Source organism: Eulemur rufifrons, chromosome 23 (genome assembly GCF_041146395.1).
Source record: "Eulemur rufifrons isolate Redbay chromosome 23, OSU_ERuf_1, whole genome shotgun sequence".
Classification (NCBI taxonomy): Eukaryota; Metazoa; Chordata; class Mammalia; order Primates; family Lemuridae; genus Eulemur; species Eulemur rufifrons.
Window position 1 is genome coordinate 7,895,821 of NC_091005.1, and position 26,312 is coordinate 7,922,132.

Below are 26,312 nucleotides of genomic sequence, written 5' to 3' on the forward strand. Positions count from 1 at the left end.
ATGATTTGTTAGAAGGACTCCAGAAACTCACTGAAAGCTGTTATAGTCACAGTTACACTTTAGGAAAGCTGAAGATTACAGGTTGAAATCAGCCAAGAGAGGAACATAGTTCAGGAAAATTCCATACGCAAAGCTTCCTATGGTCTTTTCCCCATGGAGCCAAGGACAGCATTACTTTTCTGGCATTGATGTGTGACCATATGCCTGGGGTATTTCTAACCAGGGAAGCTCACCCTAGCCTTAGCGCCTGGAGTCTTTATTGCAGCCTGAACACGAAAACTTGGCTGGCTGCCCCCTTGGCTAATCTCAAATGTCCAACCTCTCTGAAGGTTAAGCTGATAGGGCATGACCCAGAGCCCCTGAATCACATTATCGGTGTGGCCCCAAGACCTCACCATAAATCACATTGTTACTATCTGGCACCTCCTAAGGCCTTGAGTTAAGCAAACATATTCCTATCAGGCATGAGGTTCTAGGACTTAGAGATCGCCTCCAAGAAGCTGAGGACATAAGTCAGACCTCATTCTAAGCAAGATTAAATTTTTTACTACACAAAATAAATTATGATTAACCAGACTTGGATATATAGTACATATTTTCTCAAAAATGATTAGAATAATTTGTTACTTCAAGGTAAATAAATGACAACATGTTTTACCAAAGAAAAAATTCAACTTTTATTAATAAGTAAACATTAGATTTTAGAAAATGTGTATCTACTCCAATGAGTTCAATAGCTCCCCAATATTTGAAGACTTACCTGGAGAGATCATATTAGAAATACTATTTTTTTAATATTTTCAAATGATATGTATCAACATTTGGAAGATCTGTTTAACCTAATGAATCAATACTTTCCAAATGACCAATACATGATGTTATAAAATTATGCAATAGTAAAAGATCCATTCAAAATGCAAGATAGACTAATGGATTTTAATGAAACAGAGGATGAAAAGTTCATTGATATAGTTTAAGATTTGTAATTTATAACCAACATTTAAGAAACCATCACTTACACATTTTGGTATAGTATCAAAATAGGATATCCATAATTATCTGATAAGGCTTTTAAAATACATTTTCCTTTTGCAATGCATACCAGCATAAGACTAGATTCTCTTCATACACTTTAACCAAAATAATATGCTTCACCAAATTAAATGCAAAATAGAAATGAGAATCCAGCTGTATTCTGTTAAGCCAGACATAAAAGAGAATTGCTAAAATGTAAAAGCATACCACTCTCAACAATAATTGTTTTATGAAATAATTATTTTTCATAAACGTGATTGACATTACATGCAATTAAACTATTTTTAAAATGAATTAATAAATACACATTTTAAATTTCTCAGCATTAATTTCTGTTATAAGTACTGATGAATATAGCCCACATTTAAAAAGTCTATTTTTTGCATCGATAATTTTAAGAATATAAAGAGGTCCTGAGGCCAAAATGTTTGAGAATACGTATTGTAGAGAATTATTTTTCAACTGGGTCTTATGACCTTATTCGCTAGGATCTCTCAGTGAGAAAACTGCAGTATGTGGGCCAAATCTGAGCAACCATCTGTTTTGTAAATAAAGTTTTATTGGAACACAGATATGCCCAATTGTTCCCATATTATTTATGGCTGCTTCCAGACTACAATGACAGAGTTGAATAGCTGCAGCAAAGTTGAGCCGTTATGACAAACTGCATACACACACACACACACACACACACACACACACAAACATACACCACACATACACACTATTCCATGGCATGCAAAGCCTATAATACTTACTACTTGTCTCTATAGAAACATGTATGTCAACCCTTGATTCTGTGGACTATCAAATCAATTTTGTGATCTGTAACAGCATTCTTATAAAATGAAGAAGAAAATTAAAGGAAAAATAGAAAATAAGTGAAACAAATAGAAGATATGAGAAAAAAAAGTACATCACATAGTAGTAATTACTTTTGTAATGCATTCATTTTTGTTGCCTGTGTGTTGAATTTAGATGTAAATGTTTTATTGTTTTTATTTGTTTGTTTGTTTTTTTACTGTGGGTCATGGTAAAAAAAATTGAAATATGCTGATTTAAAGTGTAAGCTAAGTACAAGTAGGATTCTCAGAGATGCTTTGTTAACATTACAAACTGTCTTAATTTCTCCAAGGCAGTAGGTGGCATATAAATTGAAAATAGATAAATTGACACATTTATATCAATCTTATTGAAGATATTTATGGCAAAACAACTCCAACAGTTTTTATAAAATGTAAATTTCCCTAACTGTACAGATTTGGTTATGCTTCATACCCTGCTATTTTCAGAACTCTACAGTTAATGTCATTTTCTCTATACATGTTATTGTAGTTATGAAGTTTGTTTATAATCCTGATATTGGTCTTTTTTTGTATGGTAGATTATATCCTTATTGTTAATATACCAATAACTTTAGCAAGTAAATACCTTTAAAAATGCTTTGTTGATGTTCAATAAATATACTTTATGTGTACACCCCATAAGGGCATACCATGAATTTTTACAAACTGAACATACTAATGTAACCAAATAGAATGTGGAACTTTTACATTACATATTGGAATACATTAGAACTGAATCATTTATTGAAACTGTTCATTTATGGAGCATCCTTTTGGGCATTTTGCAACATAAAACATGAATAGGACTGTTCGTTGTCATCAGAAAGTTTGAAATTAAAATGGGGATAAGATGTGGATATAAAGAGTTAAAACAATGTATGTTTGTGTGTATGTGTACAGTGTAGTTTTAAAATCTCATGTCAAATAGAACTATACGCTTTGATTCAGAGTTCTTGATTCAAATCCCTGCTTGAGGCCTTAAGAAGCTTAGCATAGAGCCTGGTATACCGTGGACACTAAATATATGTTAATTTCTTCAAATTGAGGACAATAGTGCCAGCATAAAAGATCTAGGCTCTGTGGCTGTTTTAGTGTCCCTACAAAACGCTGTGATGTCCCAGCAGGAAGCACTTGTAGTGATGCTGACAGACCCAGCGACAAACATCCCTGAACAGACCCAGTGAAAACAACATCAGAGAAGAGGGCTTTGGAGCTGCAACATCAGCAGAACAAAGACAGAAGCACTTGGTTAGCGCATCTTTCCACGCATTAAAGGTAGAATTTTGAGCAAAAATATTTGAGAGTTGTAATTACTCAAATTCCTACACTAACTCCTTCTTTTTCTACTCTCTTTGGAATGTCAACATATCCACAGGGCTCCCAAATCATTTATAGGGCTTCACATTGAACATTTTATCTGCTAAAGTTATTTAATGCTAGGTGCTTCTCTAGCCCTTTGCTGTCAGCTCCACAAGCAGGAAAAGAGCAGTTTTCCTTGAATCTTTTAGGAGAAAATTGCCAGTATTTTACGGATCAGGACAATCAATCCAGAGAAAAATAACTGTAGAATTATATTGTACAATGTTGTGTTGTGATGCATTGTATTCTTCATGGTGGTACTTGGATGCTTAAAGTCCATTGCCAATAGAGTTCCAGTTACCTAAGAGGTACACGTAACTGTCTCGCATCACCCCCTCCATGCATGGTTGCCTTAAATAATGAGTCACAACATCCTTTCTCTCTGAGCCTAAGAAAAGCCTCAGGACACTCATGAATACATTGATCCAGGCAACTTCTATCAATAGATGAACACTGGCACACACATACGTAATTTCTGTACAGTTTTATCACCTGTGTAGATTTGTACGAGGCTAACTTTTTAAATACAGCTTTTATTGTATGATGTAGGCATCACAAATGGACTCCCTCTCTGAAGTTCTATCATGTTTTCAGTTGTAATTTCAAATTTGACTATTTATTATGCAATTGACTTTTGCAAAATCTGAGTTATTCTTATACAGAATTCCACCATAATAATATAACAGACATTGCCAATTGTGTACTAACCAATTAACCTCTTTCTTAAAAACAGAAGCCTGTGTGGTTCAGGAAAATGACATACTATGCACCAGCAGAAATTTTAACTTTCCCAGTTTTCCTTGTAGGTGAGAGAGAGTGACAGGACACAGTCCTTATCAATGAGATATAAGCAGAAATCAGTTGGGTTTTCTGGAAAGCATTTTCTTTTCCCCAAAACAGGGAAACATGTGGCTGATATCACTACATCCCTTCAGTGTTTTTAGCTTTGAACATGAACTACAACAGTCATCTTACGACTATGAAGTACAAACATGAAGAAAGACCAAGAGAATCAGAATTGCCAGCCCGTACATCAATAGACTACTCAACCGCTATCAGCAATCATCTACCATCAGACTTCTGGATAAATAAAAAAAAAAAAGAAGTCACTTTTTGTTTAAGTCACTTTAAGAAAAATTTGCTATTACTTTAAAAATGCTTCTAATTGAATTATGTGGTTTTACCCCTGCTTAATGTTAGCACTCACAAGCATTTTGTTTCCAATATAAGGAATTGGTCAGGACATTTAAGTATAAGTTGAGAAAAAATAAAGAGAAAAAATAATATCTGAGTTGCTAGAGAGTGAAAAATGACACAAATGGTAGGTAGGAAAGATGCATAATTATGTGCAATGAGACCTTGAATGTGATTCAGGAAGCTGCAATTAAAGGAGCACGAGACAAAAACTGCATGGTACGGCATCTGTAAGGAGGTAGGCACCTGAGGCTTGACTAGGAGTTGCATTTAATTTATGGGCTGGATTGAGATTATACAACCTTGATGCCCATATGGAAATTTGTGACGTGCCTTCTCCCGTTTGTAAGGAGAAATTAAGCACATCTTTGTTTTATCATCTACACTGCTCTAGGCAAACGGAATGCATCAATGTTCCTGATACGTAAAATCACCATCACTATATAGTCTCTGCTGCAGATAAAATACCAAATGGGATAAATTCAATCATGAATCTGCAAAATGTATCTCACTACTTGCTTTGGAGATGTAGTATCTGTTTGGTTTAACATGTTTTTTCTCTTCTTATTATTAATTTTCCATTTAATGTTGGGTTTGAAATATGACAGAGCTATTTGGATCCTCTCTGATGTGTATCAGGGGAGAATATTAATTGCAGTATACTCCATAGAGCAAAGGCAGAAAGAGGCAGAACACAAGGGAGAAGCATCAAAGATCAAGATACCTGTGAAGCAAAGCATCTTCTGCTGGCTTTATGTACCTAAATTTTGCCATATTTTATACCACAAAAAAAAACACAGTCTTGTGTTGTTTGATGATCCTGTGATTGGTACCTGAGTATCTAATGTATTCTTATGGAAGTAAAATGGTCTGTTTTAAGGACACAGTCCACATAGGGTGGTGGTTAACCAATCTCATCATATCCTTTTTCTTGAGGATCTGGAATATGGGTCATACAGAAACTGCAGACTACCCACAGAAGCTGAGAGACATGCAGGGTGAAGGAAGTAAACAAAAACCATGAGACAGTAGTGAGAAGGAAGACTCAAATAAAAACACTATGTTAATAATACTAGTTAATAATAATTGGTACAAATAGAAACAGTTGTGAAATATTTACAATATACCAGGCACTGTCACGAACACATATTAAAATGAGTGAATCTTTATCACATCCCTATGGAGCATGCATTATTATCTCATCATTCCAAGTTTACATGCAGGGAGGTAGAAATACAGGCAGGTTAAACATTCTTCTCAAATTTAGCAAATTGACAAATGGAAGAGCTGAGCTTTGGACATAGGCGGTCTTAGTCCAGACTGTCTACTCTGAGTGATGTGCGCAAGGTGAACTTGCTGTGGCATCTTAAATGATGCTGTCTAACAGATCCTGATGAAAAACATTTTTCTATGCTTCCTCCTTTGGCTACTGTATCCTTAAAATAAGCCCTAGGGGCCCCTCCCTAGTCCTTGCAACCTGAAAGAGACCAGCACATTTGATGAGAGTTTAGACCAACTTCTATTGCTTATGAGAGGTTTTAGTATGGGAAAATTAGTTAAAGGATCTGACCTTTCGCCCTCTTCTGTAACCTAGGAATAACAGCAACAAAGTGTCTGAAGGGCACGGTACATTGTAGATACACACACAATACTGTTAGCTCTTTCGGTGTCTACCACAGAACTTTGCATGGGTGCTTAATAAAGTTCCTTGTTTGACTGAACTTAAGGGAACTCAAAATGCTGAAGAAAGAATAATAAATGAAATGCTCACGAAGACTCCAGAGCTCTTCCTATGAAAAAATCTACTCTTTTTTTTTCTGTTACATTTCGGCTAGAATGCGCAGGGGATTAGTTCACCTTCAAATGCTATAAAATGGAAAGTGGTGATATGTTCATCATTATTTTTGCCAGTTGCTGGTTTGAGGTTCCCCCCCCCGCCCCCCCCCCCCCCCGCATTAGCCACATGGTATCAATATCACTTTTTTTTTTTTTCTTCCTGAAGGGACAGATCTGACAAATCACTCCTCAGTTTTGAACAAATATTGTAGTGAACAATGCTGGGAAGAATCTTGCCTCAAGGGACTACTTATTGTCAACTAGCTTCCTGAGTAGCTGAAATAACATTGTTTTGCTCAACTAACATCACCTTTAGCATCATGTTTTTGAAAGTATAAATGTAAACACAGTTTAAAACCTAAACCTTAAAATCTTTTGTTTTTAAGTTCACAAACCTCCCCATGCATGTGTGCACACACACACCCGCACACAGGTCTGGAGCATGAGCCCATAGTTCTGAATCATTTCTAAAGTTTCATCTCTCTTAAGTTAATGTATTTTGTATCGCATAAAAATACACATAGTGACAGGAAACAATATACGTGTGTGTGCGTGTGTGCACATGTGTGCACTATTTTAAATCATTAACACTAAATGTAAATCTGCAGGAGGTTGATAAGGCTCAGACTGTAATCGGATTTATGAACAAGTTTCAGTGACTCCTGTAAGTTTTTTTGATAATCCTCTCCCTTAACTAACTACTTGACTTTTTGAGTTGTTTCCCAGGAATGATAGATTTTTTGCAGTACAAAGAAGGTGAGACTCTGAATGGCTCAGAGCCTACTTCTGCCACCAAGACTTACCATTGCCCTGGACCTGCCCCAAGGCACATGGTGCCTCCTTAAAAAGCCGGTGATCTCCCTTAGCTGGGGAGGCAGATTGGAGGCAGCTTCTCCCATTCTCCCGATGAGACATCTTTCATATTAAAAATGCCTTTTTCCCTTGGCAATCTGTGTTGTCTCAATAATTGGATCTTTGTGCAGCGAGCAACAGAGACCAAACACTCCCTTGTGGTTTCAATAACAAGATTATTCATGGGGAGATAAGAAACATTTTGTTTTGTTTGCTTTTGAGCATCAATAACTGGCCAGACAAGAATGTCACATGCAATATCTTATTTAAGTCCCAGCAACCCTTTGAAACAGACATTTTTAACTTAATTTTACAAAGGAGAAAAATGTCAATGAAAGTTGCTTCAAAAGTCACACAGGTGATAAATATCATGATGAAAATTTGAATTCAGGCCTGTCTGATTCAGTTGTCTGCGTTCATCATTTTTTAGTATTATTATTTGTTAATTCATTCAAGTAATACACTGTGACTTTGCTAAGAAAAAGTTTTTATTTAAAATCCACATTAACTCTAGTCACCACTGACTTCCAAGTAGAGTGGCATAATCTATATCATTTATATATATACAAAGTATCATTTTATTTTATATATATCATTATATGTGTGTATGTATATACACACACACACACATATATATAAAACATTTAATACTATTCTAGGTTATCTTCCCTGCAGAAAATTAAAGATGAATGCAGAAATTTAGATATCTTTGTCATTTTTGTTTCTATGTGTCTAAGTGATAACCCCCAAAACAGGGGACCATTGTTTAGTAAAGCTCCTTACTGAACTTTTGGATTTGCACAGGCAGGTATAATAATGGGTAAACGGTTAAATTTATTAGCAAAACAGAATAAAGGGCACTAAATTTCCAGGAATCTTGTCTCGATCAATTCTGGCTGCCGTAACAAAATATCATAGACTGACTGACTTATAATGGAAATTTATTTTCTCACAATCCTAGACTGATAGTGTGAAGTCAGGGTGCCGGCATGGCTGGGTTCTGGTGAGGACTCTCCAACTTGTAGACGGCCACCACCTCACTGTGTGCCCACTGACTTCCCTCAGTGTGTGTACATGGGAGAGGGAGAGAGACAGAACTTGAGAACTCTCTGGCGTCTCTTTTCATACGGGCACTAATCCCACAGTAAGGGCCTCACCTTCATAACCTAACCTAAACTTAATTAATTCCCCAGGGACCCATCTCCCAATATCACCACATTGGAGGTTAGTGTTTTGACATATGAATTGGAGGAGGGAGGCACAATTTAGTCCATACCAACAGGGCACCAGGGAGAAAATAAGGAGAAGCCACAGGATTACAGAGAAACTGGAAGGCAAACAAGATGATGGGGCCTGAAATCTGTTCGTAAAAAATCAGAGGAGCAAGTCAGGAAAATCTCCTTGGCCAGAATGAACAAAAGTCTACTAAAAGTCGAGATCCAATATTCAACTGGAGGCTTTTTACTCGATGGGGAGTACTATAACAAAACCCTTCTGTTACTTCAAACTCTAAGACTGCCTTATCTAGTAATATCATGAGGACATTTTTAGGGAAAGGAATTACATTGTTGGCAATACCAAATAAAACAGGATCTAACTATGGAGATAACAAAGGAAGCCATATATTAGTTTAGTAGAAGTAGGAGCTCAGGAACAAAAGGGAAGTTACAATAGACCCCTCCATACCCTTTTACTCTAACCTCCAAATCTCTGGATAGTTGTAAGCATAAATTGGAGTTCACATTGTGAATTCAGTAGTATTTATTTGTCTTCCAAAGGGCATGGAACTTAGTTGACATTTGGGTTTAACAGATATTTGTTGAGCATCTACTGTTTTCCTAGTACAGTGTATTAGACGTAGTAAGTAACAACCAACACAAATGTCATTTAAGTCTATGACTATTTCAACAATATAAAGACAAAAGAGCTTATTATGACTGCATTAGGGTGGGTATATTAGTTTCCTAGGGTTGCCAAAACACGGTACCCCATACTGGCTGGCTTAAACAATAGAAGTCTATTGTCTCACAGTTCTGGAGGCCAGAGTTTCAAAACCAAGGTGTTAATGGGGTTGGTTCTTTCTTTCAGAGGGCTGTAAGGGAACAATCTGTTCCAGACCTCTCTCCATGGCATGTCAATGACTGTCTCTTCTCTCTGTCTCTTCACATCATTTTCCCTGTATACGTGTCTGTCTCTGTGTTCAAATTTTCCCTTAATAAGGACACTAATCCCTGTGACATTTTAACTTGATTACTCTAGGAAATACCTTCTTTTCAATTAAGATCACACTCTGAGATACTGGGAGTTAGGACTTCAGCGTATCTTTTTGGGGAGACACATTTCAACTTGTAACAGTTGGTAACAAATATGACTTCAGAAAATCAGTATGTATTATGAAAGTTCCTTGGAAGGACCTCAACTTTACTCCACAATTGTTTCAATAGTGGAGTAATTTTATACCTTGCCAAATGGGATACCTTTGAAAGAACGGCATCCATCTGAAGTTCAAATTATGGTGAGTTTATTGAAATATAAGACCCGTGATTTTATGATGATGCCTTCCTTGCATGTCGTAGTTTGTAAATGAGATTTATGGCTATGCTTGGATTCCAGAAAATTTTTAGCTTTGCATTTAATTTTTCTAATTAAGGATTTCATATCAGTGAATTTGTGAGGTTCTGTGCTCTCTTTTTTTTCCTTCAAACTTAGTGTTATGATTTTGTAAAATTTTACACAAAAGGGCATATAATAGTTTGTATGAATTCTTTTTAGTAAAGTATATGTCAAGACTAAACTTTAATAATCTTGTGTCTTTTAAAATAGATATTTTATTTCTTCTTTTTTTGAAAAGACGGTAGTATCTCATTGTCTTGAAAGCATAAGAGCACTCATATTTAAAATGCTAAAGGTAAAAATTTGCATTATAATGAAACTGGTAACTGTCCAATGTCTTATTCTAAACCACAAAGTTCAAGCATTCTACCTTCAGGGGCAAGAAGTCAAATTTTCAACCTAAGATAAAGAGTTGAAAAACATCATAGGATTTAAATGTCTTTCATTATAATTTTTAAAATAGTTCTATCTCATATTTTCTTATTTCTACATTGTCTTCATCAATGTAAGCCGATGACATAAATTTTAATACATGATTTATGGTTACAAATTCATTTTTTCACTCTCATTTATTATGGGGTGTCATATTTTATCACGCCTGCATTTAATCATCTCCTGACTGCATATTAATGGTTACAAATATGATACCTGTATAGACCCAAGAAGCCAGGAGCTTAGCTGTCTCAGAGTGTAACGGTTGAGTGCCTTGAAAAGTGAGGTTGGGGAAAAAAAAAAAACTTTAGATGTCTTTGTACATGCATATGCATTACAGAGTAACTCATGTAGTAAAAAAGAGAGTTTTGTACTATATAGACTCAATTTGTATAAATTGATTTTTTATATGCCCCCATAATTTGTCCATCCATAACTGTCCTGAACATACAATAAGCCGTGTGTCAAAATCAGGTGAGATAATAAACAAGACATTACTAAGTTTTAGTGTCAAGCTAAACCTATGGGGAACACACTAATACCTCATAGTTACATTCATTCATATTGACACATTCATCGTATCAATGACTATACTACATAAATGAAAACCAATGATTTTAGAAAGTTAAACTTTATCTGAACTCAAAGATATGAGGTTTTGAGAGCTGAGTTGAAAATGTATAATAAAAGACAAGTGGGGAATCTGTTGCTACCGGAGTATGGGTGTTTGTTTAACTAATAAATATTCTACTTTCTTTTGCCAACAAATGGTCCCTGGGGGCCATATCCGGTGCTGAAGCAAAATGAGCTGTGACACCACCCATGGGGGTTGCATGGTGGGCTGGGTGTGGGGGAAGGACTGGGGCTGAGTCTTCCTAACCACCTACAAGAAAGAGAGAAACAAAGCAGGGACAGAAACTCAGGTGCAAAGGACAAGACTACATCAAGACCAGTGAAAAGCCACAAATGCACAAGGGAAAAAAGGAATTGTGATGAGCTTGGGATGAAGATTATTTGAGAAGTGAAGTATAGAGTGTTAATATAATGGGGAAAAAATTAAGTCTGTGATCAGTGACAGAGCACAAGCTGGTGACTATGCAAATTGAGGTTAAGTTGAGGACTTCAACAACCCATAGGAAGAAGGGGAGCATATTAATTAAGAGGAACTGCATGCATGATTGGTATTATAGTAGACAAACAGAAATAGGATAAATTGTCATCCTTGGCCTTCGGGATGGCTACATGGGAAGATTCTCCTAACTCAAAAAGAAAGTCACTGAAGACGTGAACGTGTAGAAACGTAGAGAAGAGAGAAGGTAGTCTGTCAAAGATATCTATGTGGCCACATTCAAGGATCAAGAATAAAGGCATGTGAACCCCCGTTTTCAAAATAAGATGCTGGTCTTGAAATCACTGAGCCAGGCCCCAAGATCTGTCACCCTACTTTCGAATGTTACCCTAGCTTCTAGAGGAGAAAGACTTTCAGACAAAAGCTTCATGGTTGAAAAATAAAGTTCCTGGTCAATCTTTCTTTCATTCTATACAGTTTTTTAAGGCAAAACTTTAAGGTTCAAACATCAATGTAATAAACCAAGTCCTATAAATTTAATAAAGCCATTCCACTTATAGAAATGTATTAAATAGATTTCCGAAATAGAACAGAAATTGTTCCAGAGGTTCTTAATAATTATTTCCACCTTTTCAGACATGATGAAGTCCTCACGAGTAATAACTGCTATGGATGTTAACAAAATTGGAAATAGTTTGGCAAGGAGATAAATTCTTCAATTAGAAATTTCAATAGTTATTAACAGTATAACAAAGTTACTCTCCAAGCATTGTGGACTTATCAGACCTGTAAATTATATGCATTTTCCCACATGCTGAATTTAACACCTCTCCTGTTGACTTTCATTCAAGAAAGCATGTCATTACACAACATTACAGGTAATTGATGTTATATTGGTAAATTCAATGTGCCCTATTGTATAAATTTTAATGATGATTGGTGTAAAGTAAGTTGGTTGTGATTACACAACTTAGCTCATGATCTTAATGTCTAGAAGCTCCCTCAAAATTTCAACTTTCTCCAAGGAAGGAGCAGAATGAGATTTTATAAGATTTATTAAGGCACACTGTAGAAAATACATAATAATATTAGTTTATTATGGTTAACTGGAATATAGGTATTTCTTTTAATATAATTAGACTATTTGACTTAAGCAGCTCAAGAACATTCACCAAAAACAGGTAAGCAGAAGTCTTTTTAAGTAAGGAAACAAAACTCAAAATATATAATTAAAAGTCATTGTTAAATACTAGGTTGGTGCAACGGTAATTGCAGTTTTAGCATTGTTGAAATTTGCCATTTGATATTTTCCTACTGCCTAGAAAGTACACTTCCAGATATCTGTGAGGCTCTCGCTTATCCTGAAGGTCTCTGTCCAACATCATCCTATTAATGATGATTTTCCACAAACCCTACATCATATTATAGGCACCCACTGCCTACAGGTTCACTTTCTTTCCCTTTACCTTGCTTAACTGCTTTTTTCCCCTTGTTCTATTAGTCATCAAGTACATATTATTAATTATGACTTTCTAGATGGCTCTATGGAAAACTGCAGCCCCCAAACTTCCTTCTTCCCTACTTTGCTTAACTGTTTTTTCTTTCCTTATAACATTTATCACTGAAGAACATATTATTTAATTGGTCGTGTGCTTGTGGTATTTGTTATGTGGCTCCTTGAATAAATTACCACAAAGTTAGCAGCTTAAAAAAATCACAAATGTATTATCTTACAGTTCTGCAGGTCCGAAGTCTGCCACGGGTCTCACCGAGCTCACATCCGGTTTCGGCAGAGCTGCATTCTTTCCTGGAGTTTTTACGGGAGAATCTGTTCCCTTACCTTTTTCATCTTCTCAAGACTGCCTGCGTTTATGGGCTCATGGCCTCCCTTTCATCATCAAACTCAATAATGGCCAGCTGAGACTTTCTTATATCACACCTCTCTTCCCCTGCCATTGCTATCTCCTCCCCCCACCACTCCTTTTTATTTAAGAGGTGGGGTCTTGCTCTGTCACCTGGGCTGGAGCACAGTGGCATGATCATAGATCACCGAAGCTTCCAATCTCTTCCCATTTTTACGAACAATCCGATTCCATTGTGCCCACACAGATAAGGCAGAGTATCTCCCTATCTCAGCTGATTAGCAAAGTTAATTTCATCTGGAACCTTAATTCCCCTTTGCTATCGAATTTAACATATTCACATGTGCCAGGGACAAGGATGTGGACATTACAAGAGTGAGCGCCTTGTTCTACCTATCACACCTGTTCATTAGTTTTCTCTCTCCCTGGTCCCCCAAAGAATATAAGTGTTTGGAGGAGAAGAACTTTTGTTTTCTACTCCACTTTTGCAGCTGGATTGTTTTTGTGATATGGTAGCAGCTCAATACTTATTTGTTGAATGAAATAACAGGAACCGCAGGCAGATACTCTAAGATGTGACCCTCCTCTGAAATTCTCAGTGGCAAGCGTGGCCCACAGTCACACTGTCAGAGTGTGGTCCCTGGACAGGCAGCCTTGACATTGTCTCAGAGAGAGTTAGAAATACAGACATTCAGGTTCTGCCCTAGAATTGTTGAATTTGATTTGGCATTTTTACAAGAGTTTTCAATGATACATAAGCAATATTTAAAAAAGAATGGGCTAACAAATATAAAACCAATCAATCAATCAATTGGCCCATGTAAAGGAATTTATAGGATCCTATTCTCTGCGCTGGGGGTGTTGAAAGGATGGACACCCATCAGCTCTGATCAGAGCTCCCACGTATGCTAGGTGTTCTTTTCTCCACCTGTGACACAAACTCTGATCCCTTGAAGTAGTTAAATCCAAGACTTGAATTACTGTTGTTAAGCCTCACGCATATCACCACAAAACAAAGGAAGAAAGAACGACTTAAAAGTCTCTAAACCTTTGCCAGCACAAACCAAAAAAAGGCACTCAGCACTTAACAACTATCTGAATCATTCAAACTCCCTTGCTGAGAAAAAGAAATTAAAAATACCATTTTCTTGAAGCCTTTTAACAATAACAAAAGCTTGCAGGAGACTTCTAAAATACTGCTGTGTTTCATCAAGTCTTTTTGACTACTTATGAAAGATAAGGCTTATTGTTTTTTAAATTATTGATTATTGTGTGTGTGTGTGTGTGTGTGTGTCTCGGTGTGTAAGTATGTACTTTAAAGACACAAGCAGCAAAAGAGAGGAAGGTAATTAGGTGATATAACAATAAAACAACTCTTAATTGTACTTGACTCACAACAAGATTTAAATATGTTTTATAACAAAAGTGATTACGTTATTTTAAAGAAATGGGTTGTTGTGGCCTGAATTCCACAGCCTATGGCTTTCCCCTTGGTCAAGGGAACAGTGAGAGATTTTTCAAGGTTCCTTTTGACAACTCAATGCCTTGGTTTCAGGATGTGATTTGTCCTCCAAGGCTAACTCCATCTCGATTGCCAGAAAGACATTTCCTCTTGAAAGAGGCAATATTGGGTGTTGTATTCCCTCCCCACAAAATACTGCAATTCCTTTGAAGGTAGGGAATTCTAGCTTAGTGACGGAAATCTACACACACATATACCTCCACCAAAAACATACTTAGAGGAGTAAGCTAAGGCATAATCCGTGGTTCCCATTCACTTTTCTGCAATCTAGTTGGGTCCCGCAGGTCAACTGAGAGTCAGCTGATCTAGATGAAGTTTGGCTGAGTTCACCTCCAAGCTGGAGTTTAGCTGCAGTTTTGCCTCATCTTCCTGACACCCTGGGCTACACGGGGCATACGCTTTTCATGTGATGCCAGAAGCAGAAGAAGATAACAGGTGGCAAAGGTCTGTCCTCCAAGAGCCGATGAGATCAATTTCCTAACGTGGTGAATACTTAGTCCTGAAACTTTTTAAACGTTGATGGATTTGCTAATAGATGTGCTGGTACCACTGGGATGTCATCTCAGTTTCTTGCTACCTAAACGGAGGATGACAGTAACATCACTGTTTAAGGGACTGTTTTGGGAGTCACCTGTGAAAACAGCTCAGAAAATGTTTAACAAACTATTACATGCAATACGACTGGTCCTTTACAAGATCCATCTACTTTTCTCTCCTACTTTAATGACAATTTTTCTCATTACAATGTAATAAATATGCAACATCACAGCCTACTCTGTCTTGTTATCTCTCAGTTGGTGTTACAGTAAGGTGTTCATGAAATAAAATTTTTGAATTTAAACAACACATATTTGAATTCTGCCTGCATCGTGTACTAGTTGTGAGATCCTGCTGAATTCCTAGCTGTGGGCCTTGAAGAAACATTCTTACAAAGCTAGCAAAATAAGAAACTCCCTCACTAATATTTTAAATAGTAAAAAAGGGGCAGTATTTTATTTGTAAGTCATCTAGCACAGCTCCTGGCACATTAAGACATGTAGAAACTGTTAGTTCTGTTCACCTCCAATTTTAAACATTTGCAACTGTAGACATAATTTATCACATGCATGTTTTGAAGTAATATCTGGAGTCATCTGATCTCTGTTAAGGGAGAGCACTTTGAGTGCACACTATAATATGCAATTGCTACTGGAACTGTGAAATGATGAAATTCAATAGATTTTTGCAGTGTCTTTTCTCTTCCAGATGTGTATTGGAAGTCTGATGAAGTCTGTTTGTCTTGCTTACCAAACCTGCTATGTATGAAGGGATTTTGCTTGGGGGAGGGGAGCAGGGTGGAATATTGTCATATGGTGATTAGAGATGGACACTAATGTATAAAATAAAATAACATCCTTATTCTATTAGATGCAATATCATGCATCATAATGTTTAATTAGTTGCAACTTAACAGAGATTCCTGTTGAATTGCACTCTGGACAATCCAGAGATGTTGATGACCATATGCTAAATTCCTCCAGGTGCAGTGAGAGGGGATCGTGTGCTTGCTAGGGACATGCGAGGCTATCCGCAACATATGTATCGAATGGCTTCATAACATACGCTCTCAGGGAGCAATTACATGAGAACATCATAGTCAGGAAGAGGAATTTGTGTCCTCTTTTGTACAACTGGAAAGATTATATTTTTGTATTAAAATTCATTAAAACCTCAAACTGCTAAATCTTGAAGTACATATAGAATTTCATGGGCATCTCTTTAGAAATCTTCAGAAAAAATTGTCGATCTTGTTCCTTATACATTTTGTCCATCTTTGGAATGGATGGAAAGTGTGATGAGAGGTAATTGACCCTGATTATGCAGAGGTCATCACCAGCATCATCAATATTATTCTCAATTTCAAGTCATTATATACTTCATTTATGCCACTTGGTCAGATGACCGTTTTATGTGCATGATTTAATCCTCACAATATCACTATGGTATTTTTAGCCCCATTTTATAGATCAAGAGACTGATACTTAGAGAAATTAAGCAATTTCTTCACGGTCTCACAGCTAATATTAATAGATGACAGAACCTGGCTTTTGATCCTGACTCTATAGCATAGACTATCTTCCATGTGAATAAAATGAAAAAAAATATATGTGTTGAGGAATATTATGGATAATGTGATGAAAGTTGAACATAATATTCCCCAATACATGTATCTGTACCAGGACTATGAGTCTTATGGAGACTTGAAAAACATTTGGATAGTGAGATAAAATTATATTTGTCTCTCATGTAACCAAAAGCCAAGACTTGAGTGGCAGCTCCATAGTCATGGGAGTTCATGAAAATCACAGCTTTCTATTCCGACACCTCTCCCGTATGCCTCTTTCCCTCACAATCCAGGATAACTTCCTTCAGCATTCCACTCGTCAGATCCACAGTCCAGCTAGCAGGGCAAAAGCCAAAAACAGATAAGGAAGGACCCATCATCGTCTTTTTGAATATCCTCGATGTATTGATGTATGTACCCAACAAAACCTCCCGTGATTTCTCTCTTGGGGGCACGTGACCTCATACAGCTGCAAGGAGCATTGGGAAACATCCCTCATCAGTAGGCAGGTGGCAATGTGCCCAGGTGAAAAGTGTGGCTCTTTAACCAAAGATGAAGGGGAGAATGGATATTGGATTCTACCAGCAAAATAGGTGCCACAAAATCTAAAGAAACTATTCCAAGAAAAAATCATTCAAAATTATTTTTTCATCTCAAAAAATAACTTAGAAAACATTAATATCTGTATATTGTGGATAATTTGGATGGCTAGTTTATAAACAAAATATTTTCCGTAAGATTTTAGGACTCATATGTGTGTGTGTGTTATGGCTTTTTAATAACAAATAGCACTGTTTTAATTGCTAGGCACTAACGAAGAAAGAAATGGGCAATTCTACACTACGTAAGTGATATGCACATGCCAAATGAAGATCAAATTACATCACACTACACTATAGCAAGAAAAGCTTTATAATAATTCAAATAGAGAAAAATTATCACAGGTTTGCTTCTTCCAGTGTACGTGGTGGAACTGACATTTCAATTTTAAAGGATCCTGTGTTATAGCAATCGCATAGCGAGCAGGGACTTTATTCCATCAAAACAGTATCATTTGTCAAGAAAAATCTCGTGCTTGTTATGTGAATTTTACTAATGTGTAGTTTTTGTGTATTTAATTATAAATTTGTGGTTTTACAGTTATTAGATATAAGCCTAGGAAATTTCTCACTAGTTTTATGTTTATTGCATTAACTTATAGTAAAATTAATTTAAATCAGTACGGATTCTGGTCTTTTTTCCTTTCTTTTATACAAGTTCATTTACACATTATTCAAATTTCGGAAACACAGATATGTAGAAAGTGCCTGGTACATGTGAATAATCACCTGTAATGGTAAAGTGATTTGACATCCCAGGCTCCCAACAACGGACCCATTCACCTCCCACTACACTGTATGGTCTCCAGCCTGAGATTAATTAACACTTTAACTCTCTCTTCTTGGTATCCATCATTTCCTTCTGTGTCTCCTGGGCAGTGGTGTTGTTGACCAGGAAAGATTTAATACCAGTACATCTGATTGCTCATTGTGAACCCTTGTAAAATTCAGGGTCTGTGGAAGCCCATGTGGTCCTTTCATAGGAGTGACTAAGGGACCGAGCGGATGATCACATGAGTAAAGGTGCAGAGTGAGAGTGTGCATGTGGAGGTGCTCTGGGTAGACCTAACCTCAAGGAAGGATTTGCTGCCCAGCGGCTGGGAATACGCTCAGCTCCATCGGGGTCAGCTTCCACTCCAGGGAGGTGACCCCCTGGTCTCACACCCTTCCTGAGACGCCTGTGTCAGGTGCCTGAGTGTGGCAGGGCATAAAGACCAAGCCATTTTAGCTTATTGCAGGACAGCCCTGGGCTGGCTGAGGTTTTGCCAGGCCTGTGTTACAGTGCGACTTCTCCCACTGCCCAATCCTGCTTTCTTCCCATTCCTTTCACATGTAATGATCCCTAGGAGACACCACGCTTTCCCCACTGCGCCCCAACATCTGCTTCTGGGGAGCCCGGGCTGTGACCCTGAGTAACTACTCTGTGGCAGGTACTAGGTTGTCGGGTTTTTCTTACACATGGTTTGTTCCTTCTTACTCTCTAACAGTCCTTTACACTAAGTATGGGTGTTATATTCCTGGGATAGTGAAATTCAGAGAAAATCATTTACTTAGTCAAAGTCACACAATTGGTAAGTTGTAAAGCCAGAATACAGTTAACATTTCAAATCTAGTAACCTAACATTCATGTATTCATTTTTCTAAAAAAATTCAAAGATGATTTAATGAATGTTTAACTTACGGCAGACATTGTGCTAGCCCCTGGGTAGGTGCACAGGGAAAAGATCGTGAGAATAGAAGAAGATTCCCCCTCTGAGCCCTTGTAAAGCTTCTGGCCTAGTAGGGAAAACAGATACTCCCAATTAATTGAAGTTCAAGAAATTATAATGTTGCATCAAAGAGGAAGCATACATGGTCAGGATAATATATAGAAGGAAGCTTTGAAACTGAAGAGCATTCATGTTATCACAGCCAGAATGGTCCTGCCTTGGGAGGCACCAACTCTGACTTGAGTCACCCACCAAAACCTGGATTCTAGACCTGGCCTTTCATTCACTGACCATGAGACTAAGGGCAAATCAAAACAGTGACTCTGAGTCATTGTTTCCATATATGTCCTGGTCCATTCATATCTTCCCCACCTACCTCAGAGATACTAGCTGTGAACACACTATAAAAAGCAACACATGCACTATAAAACATTAGCACCACTACTGACATCAACTTCTCAGCTTAGAAAAACTCAGATGTCATAGACGGTCATTTCTCAATTATTTGTTATTTCTTCCATACTGTATATAGCTGGGCAATTCTGGGCTCTTGTTCCTTTTGTGGAAATCAAATCTCTGGATGGCCCAGGTGAAGGTGATGTGATGTGGTGCTTTTGCAAGAGACCTGGATGCTTTCCCCAATAAATGGAAAAGCTTCTTCAAAGAGAAAAAAACAAAAGTGGTCCCAGCTTTGCAGGACCACTTCTGTTTGCTGGCCCTCTGGTAGCCATCTCATAGTATGTCAGAGAAATGCATTTTAAGTTATTTTAATTTCCTTCAAATGATTTTAATGAGGCAAATAAAAGGCCTTCATGCTTCAGCTGAACAGAGCAAAAACAATGCAAATGCTAGAAAGAAGAAGAAAGCTAAGCTAGTAAGGCCCATACTCACAAAGCCTAAAGACACAGGAGGCAGTAGAATCAGACAAATAAGCAGTCTTGGAGGGAAGTATCACCCATTCACCTTCTAGCTGGTCTGGAAAAAAACTATGCTCATACCTTCTCATTGTATGTGGATTTTTTTAATACCTTAAAGATTCTCTCTACTTTTAAAGATAAGGTTGTCTTTCTTATAGTGGATCTTCTAATTCATAATTATGAAGTCTGTTCTTCACATGCTTGCTAATCATTGGCCACTAATTTAGTAGAAGACTTGATCCATCACACTGGGTAGATAACTTTTCCTTGCTGCTAAATTATATTAGCGTTCCCATGAGGATCAATCCTTAACTTTAAGTGTGGAACAGCCGGCTTGTGAAACTCCCCTAGGGATGTTAACAATTTTAGTTTCCTGTGCATTGCTTATGAATTTACCCACCGGGCTCATCAAAGCGCTTGCATTTTTCAAGATTTTCTGAAGATTGTTTATTTTTATAAATTCACTTTTATTTCTTTAAGCCACATAATAAGCCAGCTAAAAGCCTTTCATTTTCAAAAGCAGAGCTCACATTTAAGCTAACATGAGGAGTGTTGAGAGCTACATGATAGAACTCAAGGAGATAAATCAATATTTCACCCAGTGAATCTGGCACTCTGCTCTCAAGAGGAAAACTTGATCATTTTTTTCTCTTCCTTCTTGTCTCTTTCTATTCTGGTCCATCCTCCACACACAGCCGGATTTATCTTTCCAAATCAATCTAATCATGGCTGGCTCATGCTTGAGACCCTAGGATGGTTGTCTACTTCCTACGAAATGAAGTAACAACATCTTAGCCAGGCATTTAAGGCTCTTCTAAATTGGATTCCAAGTTATGTTTTCAGCTTTATCTCCTCCCTGACTTATCCTCAGCCACACTGTGCTTTCCTCCTCGAACTGCTCATGCGTTTCACAGCAAATTCTGCTAACGCATACCCTCGGGGTATTTCATATGCTGTTCCTCCATCTGAAATCCCCTCCCTTTTTTTCTCTTCTGGAAATTACTAGTTTGGAATTCAAGACCTTAGAATTTAAGACAAAATTAAAATGTTGTCTCCTTTGAAGAACTTCTTCCTGGGGTATTCACATAGTTACTCCTATTTCAACAAAGCTTTGTAAATATTTTTACCATCTCCTTTGTCATAGCGTTTTTGTGGTGGCCTATTTACTTGTCTTTCTAAAGTGCTTTTGGTGGGTTATAGAATTTGAGGAAGAGACAACAAATACAGCTTGAGGTTCTGTCATTGTTGTTTATCTGTTTCCTTGTTTGCTTTTCACAAGGATGTAGAATCTTAAATGCATGCAAGGTGGTTGCTCAGAGTTGGGCAGATACAGCATATCTCATTGTAGCTTTTTTGTCTCTCAGATTGCTAAAGGTATCATGAACATTCACGTAGGGAGGCTTTCAGCAGATAGGAAAACTTGCATGAATCTACACAAACGTTCTTCACATTTAATGCTGCAAATTAAGCGAATGCATGAATATACTAGGCTTTCCTAGTGCTTGAACTAAATGCAGTAGCACGCAGGGGAAAGAAGAGAAAGGGCTGAACGGAAGTGTATGAACAGTATAGAGATTCTTACCAATGACCACAGACGTGCAAGATTTAATTTCAAATACCAAATTTGCTTCATAGTAGCCTTTTGATTTCTGGGGCAAGTTACTTAAACTTTCTAACCTTGCAATGTATGGATTAAAATCATTACCTCGTTGCATAGGATAGGACTTTGTATATAAAAGTTATCACAAAAAGGCTATTGTGAAAGGACTATTATTATGCTTGGGAATACAAAGGAGTGACATATTAATCCTTATAATAGTTTCTCATTTCTTGTGGACAGGGATTGAAATTAAAAGGACATATCTAACCTAATTCTAATAGGTTTTTATGTTTTTTTCTCAAAAGCTTTGCCAAAACAACTTACTATTACTTCTAGGCTGGTTAATTGGTATCAGGGAGAAATAAAGGAAGGCCACTGCCTGATTTTTCAAACAGGTTTGCTTTGTTTAGATCATCACAGTCTAAACAAGCCCCTTGAAAGCTGAGAGCTTCCTTTTTCCTTAAGGGAAGTCATAAAGTAGCCTAGAGAGTATGAAATTGTAGAGGGTTTTACAACCTTTTCAGCTGAGAACTTGACACTATTCAGCAGTCTACTTATAAGTTGTCTATACAGTCAAATTGAACTTTGAATTATTAAGGGGTGAGTGAGAAAGGGCTTAGGGTATTTAGCTTATTGTTAGTGTTTCCAAAACCAAACAGTTATTTACTATTTTTAGCAACAGAATGCTTTTTATAGGAAATCTTACATAGGAACCCAATTTACATAACAGAGAAACTGGGAACTTCAAATAAGTGAAACAAGAGCCTCTCTCAGCCTCCCTTGAATTCTTCTACCTACCTTGTCCTGAATATCACACACACAGAGGACAGCTGAAGTTCATTCTCCCGTGCATATGGTTCTTTGGAACACAGTTTGGAAACTTCCGGTGTGTTGGGAGAAACATGGGTTTTAGAGTTAGAGAGATTAAGATTCTAATCCTGCCATGATCACACATAAATTGTGTTTACTTTACATGAGTGTTTTTTTCTCTTTTCCTATCCTCTTTCTTCCCCTCCCCTTCCCTCCCTCCTGCTCTCATCTTCCATCCTTTTTTTTTATCTATTTTCTTTTCTAATTCCAATGAGTCCACTTGATATTCAGTCTCTTAAATTAATTCAGACAAGCCAGAAATTAGTAATCTATAGAATACTTGTGTTTTTTTCTATGTCTAATTCTTCTCTTTTGAGGAGGCAACCACTCCTAAAACCCCTTCTGCAGGCTGAGAAATGCAGCCCAGTTACAAATTCCCACTCTCTTTGCTGACTTATCAGGGTTCACCCCAGTTTCTGCTAAACCGCACCCCAAGCTTTTGGGCAGCCCAAACTTGTCCCTCTAGAAAGGTTGCCTACTTTTAATCATGATTCAGACTGAGTTACAAGAAATCTTTTCTTTTCTCACTTTTAGTATTTGGACATTCAAAGACAATCTTCAAAGTTATCTAGTTTCATATCCCTTTACAGACAAAATTTTTCTTGACATCTTTTTCCCTCCAGAGCAATGGATCTTTAAGTCACCCATTCCCGCCCCCACTGCCCCCCACCCAGAACCTATTCATTTTATTGCTGTGACTTCACGCTGAGTTCAGAACTGGATATTTGTTTTCATTTTTATAACCCAAACTGAAGCGTTCGACATAAAAACGTTTTACAAAGAACTCATGGCAATCCCCACTGGAAGTTGTTCCTGGGGAGATGGATTTTACCGGATAGCCCAAGCACATCCCCATACTGAGCAGCTTGTATCACTCAGAGTTCTCATCAAAAACAGGACTTCTTTCAAATTTGCCAAGTCACAGGCTTGCACCGAAATGCTTCAAAGCAGCTCGTCTCTGCACCATCCCATTAGGAACGAGCGCAAATTGCAGATTAGGTGCACAGATAGGTGCAGTTGAAAGAGACAGGCTTAGAAATCTGTCACAAAAAGTCTGGGGGTAAATTGGGGATGGGGGAGGTTTAAGTGCATGAGAGTTTCCAATGCCAAGAACACCAGACCATGATCACTATTGAGAGGAAAATGTGCAAATTATTAACCATGATTTGAGCTGCATTTATTGCAGGTGTCCTTCCTGCAAAAGGCATAACCCTAATCTGATTATATTCAAATGGCTACTTAATAATGCCAGATGGTTTTCTGGTAATTTTTTCAGCCCTCTTTCTAAACTCCTGCCTTTGAAAGAATGTAACCACATGAAAATACAATATGCTCCTTTCCATGAAGTTATACAGGGATTTTGGTATTGGAGTTACCACTCAATATTCTATAGTTTAATGGGAAAGTTGAGCCCTGGTCGCAATGCCGCATTTTCCTTTGTTCCTAATGAACACTGACATTTGTGCTCAATTAACAGTGACACCCATAATCATATGAGCCTTTGCTCTGATTCCAACCCAGTACGGCTGGACCAGAAGGAGAGCTCCCTGTGTGATCGGATCAAAGCCCCTATGCAGTGTGCCTTTTCAGAGCAGGGTAGAGACAAATTAATCACACTTATCTAATTTTAAGAAGCATGGTTGAAGAACCACTGGGAAAAAGTCATGGCAGGGACAGGAGAAAGCCATCCTCTAAACAGGTTCATGCCACAAAAAAGACACGATGTCATGCCTGGAAATATTTGTTTGCAGTTTTCTGCTTTATAATTTTCCTCACAGATATTTAAGATTAAATTAGCTCTTTTCTTTTTTAATGAGAGATATAAAGCGTGCTCTTTGGTCATGATGCATAGTACATTAACTACAATTATATCATATATCTTCCTCTGCCTCTTTCTACAATTTTTGATTTTTTTTTTCTTTCCAAGAGCTCCTTTGAGGGGCTCCTTGGGAACAACTTTAGCTGATAATTAATAATGGGATGATTCTCCTGAGGGAATCATTTGGAATCATTATGCTCTTCTAATAAATTGTCATTTCAGAATTCTAATCAGTAAAATTTGGATTCCAAATGTTAGGTAATTACGGTGGCCCCTTTGCATCTGGATTGATTGATATGTAAATGTAACTAATTCTACCTTCAAAAGTCAATATGAAGCAATGTGTACAGATGCATGTACAGCAGGATTCATGGGACTGGAAACTTCGAGGGAGAGCCTGATGTTAAGATAATAAAATCATATCTTTCAATCTCTGCCTAAATTGGTACTCACCTGCGTTCATTGCTTAAATTTAATTACAATGTATTGTTTCATTGGTCTCTGTCATAGCTGCTTCAAACATCTAGGCTCTTTCAGCAAAGTCACACCAGCGCCATTCAAATCATGTCTATGTGTAACTGCCTGAAACATGACAGAGCACAATGCCACCGTCATCCACTCTACACATACTCCACTCTAACTGGTGCACCAACGCTCAGTAAAGGAAACCTTAGCAATCCACGGAGAAGCTAGAAGCAGAACAAACAGTATATAGATGACAGGGCAACGACCAGCAGCAAAAGACCCAAAGGTTTAATGAACGGTGTCACAAAATCAAGGACAGGATATCTGATGCGAACAATTTGGCTCAAATGAGGTTGGATTTCAGACTTTTCTCTCTCGTTTTAGTTAAACACCACATCTGTTATTCTTTGCGCGTTCCTATGAAATACAAATTGCAAACGTTAAAACTTTTTATTTTCTAACATTATTTTATGGAATTTTAACAGCAGATTACTTCACACCTCTTTCGGAGATGAGTAAGCTAAGCTAGTGCAGTACTTGTCAAATCTAATTAATATATGTCAGAAACATTGAGTTCATTGCGTTTGTTCAGTTTGTTTATTTTATTCAATATTCAGGTCCCACACACAAAGATTCTGATTTAATTGGTGGATGAAATGTCAGTATCTATGTTTCAAAAGCTCCACAGATAATGCCATTTTGTAGCCAGGTGGCAAACCACCTTAAGCAAAATACCCAATTCCCTCCGTTCCGTGTAAGTGCTCCAAGAAGTGAGTCCAAAGGTAAGCTAAAGGGGAACAGGTTCTGCACCCCTGAAACAATGTCCAGGGCTAAAAGGAATGTCCATCCATTTATGTATTTATCCAACAAATATTAATCAAATATGTACTGTGTGCCGTGCACTGTTCAAGCCACCTCTGATATAGCAGCGGATAAATTAGACAATTCCGCTGTCTTCAGAGAGCTTGCTAGGAAAGAAGTAAACTAGTCAACAAATAAACAAACAAATCAATCCACCAAATGATCTTCAGAAAACGGAAAATGCCTAAATAGCACAGGTGATAAACACAGAAAATGTCCAGGATGTGGGGCTGCTTCAGAGAAGAAAGGCAGGAAAGGAATCTTGGTGGAAGTGACATTTGAGCTGCGTGGAAGGCTATTCATGCAGAGGTCTGGGAGAGATCTTCCAGGCTGGAAGCCACAACTGCGAGTGACCTGAGAAAAGACCTGGCTTAGCACGTTAGAGGAACAGCTTCTGTGCTCAGTGGGGCTTCAGTGGGGCAGCAAAGGGGAAACGGTGGTGTGGGACAAAGAGGAAGAGGGGCTGCGTCAGGCAAAGCCTTTCCAGTTATGGGGAAGAGTTGGAATTTTGTTATGTGTTATGGAGAATGGGATGGGGCTGAATAAGTAGGGGACGTTATCACAGCAACTTTAAATACCAGTAGAAGAAAGAGAACATAAAAGTTGAATTCATTCTTCTCTATTAGTAATAACAAGGAAGGGAACGGTGATAACCTTAAGAATTTATGTCCAAGCTTCAGATTTTTTTTTCCTTAGCATCATCAGAAAGTCACCTTTTGTCTGCCCTATGTGTTCACAATAATGGTTCC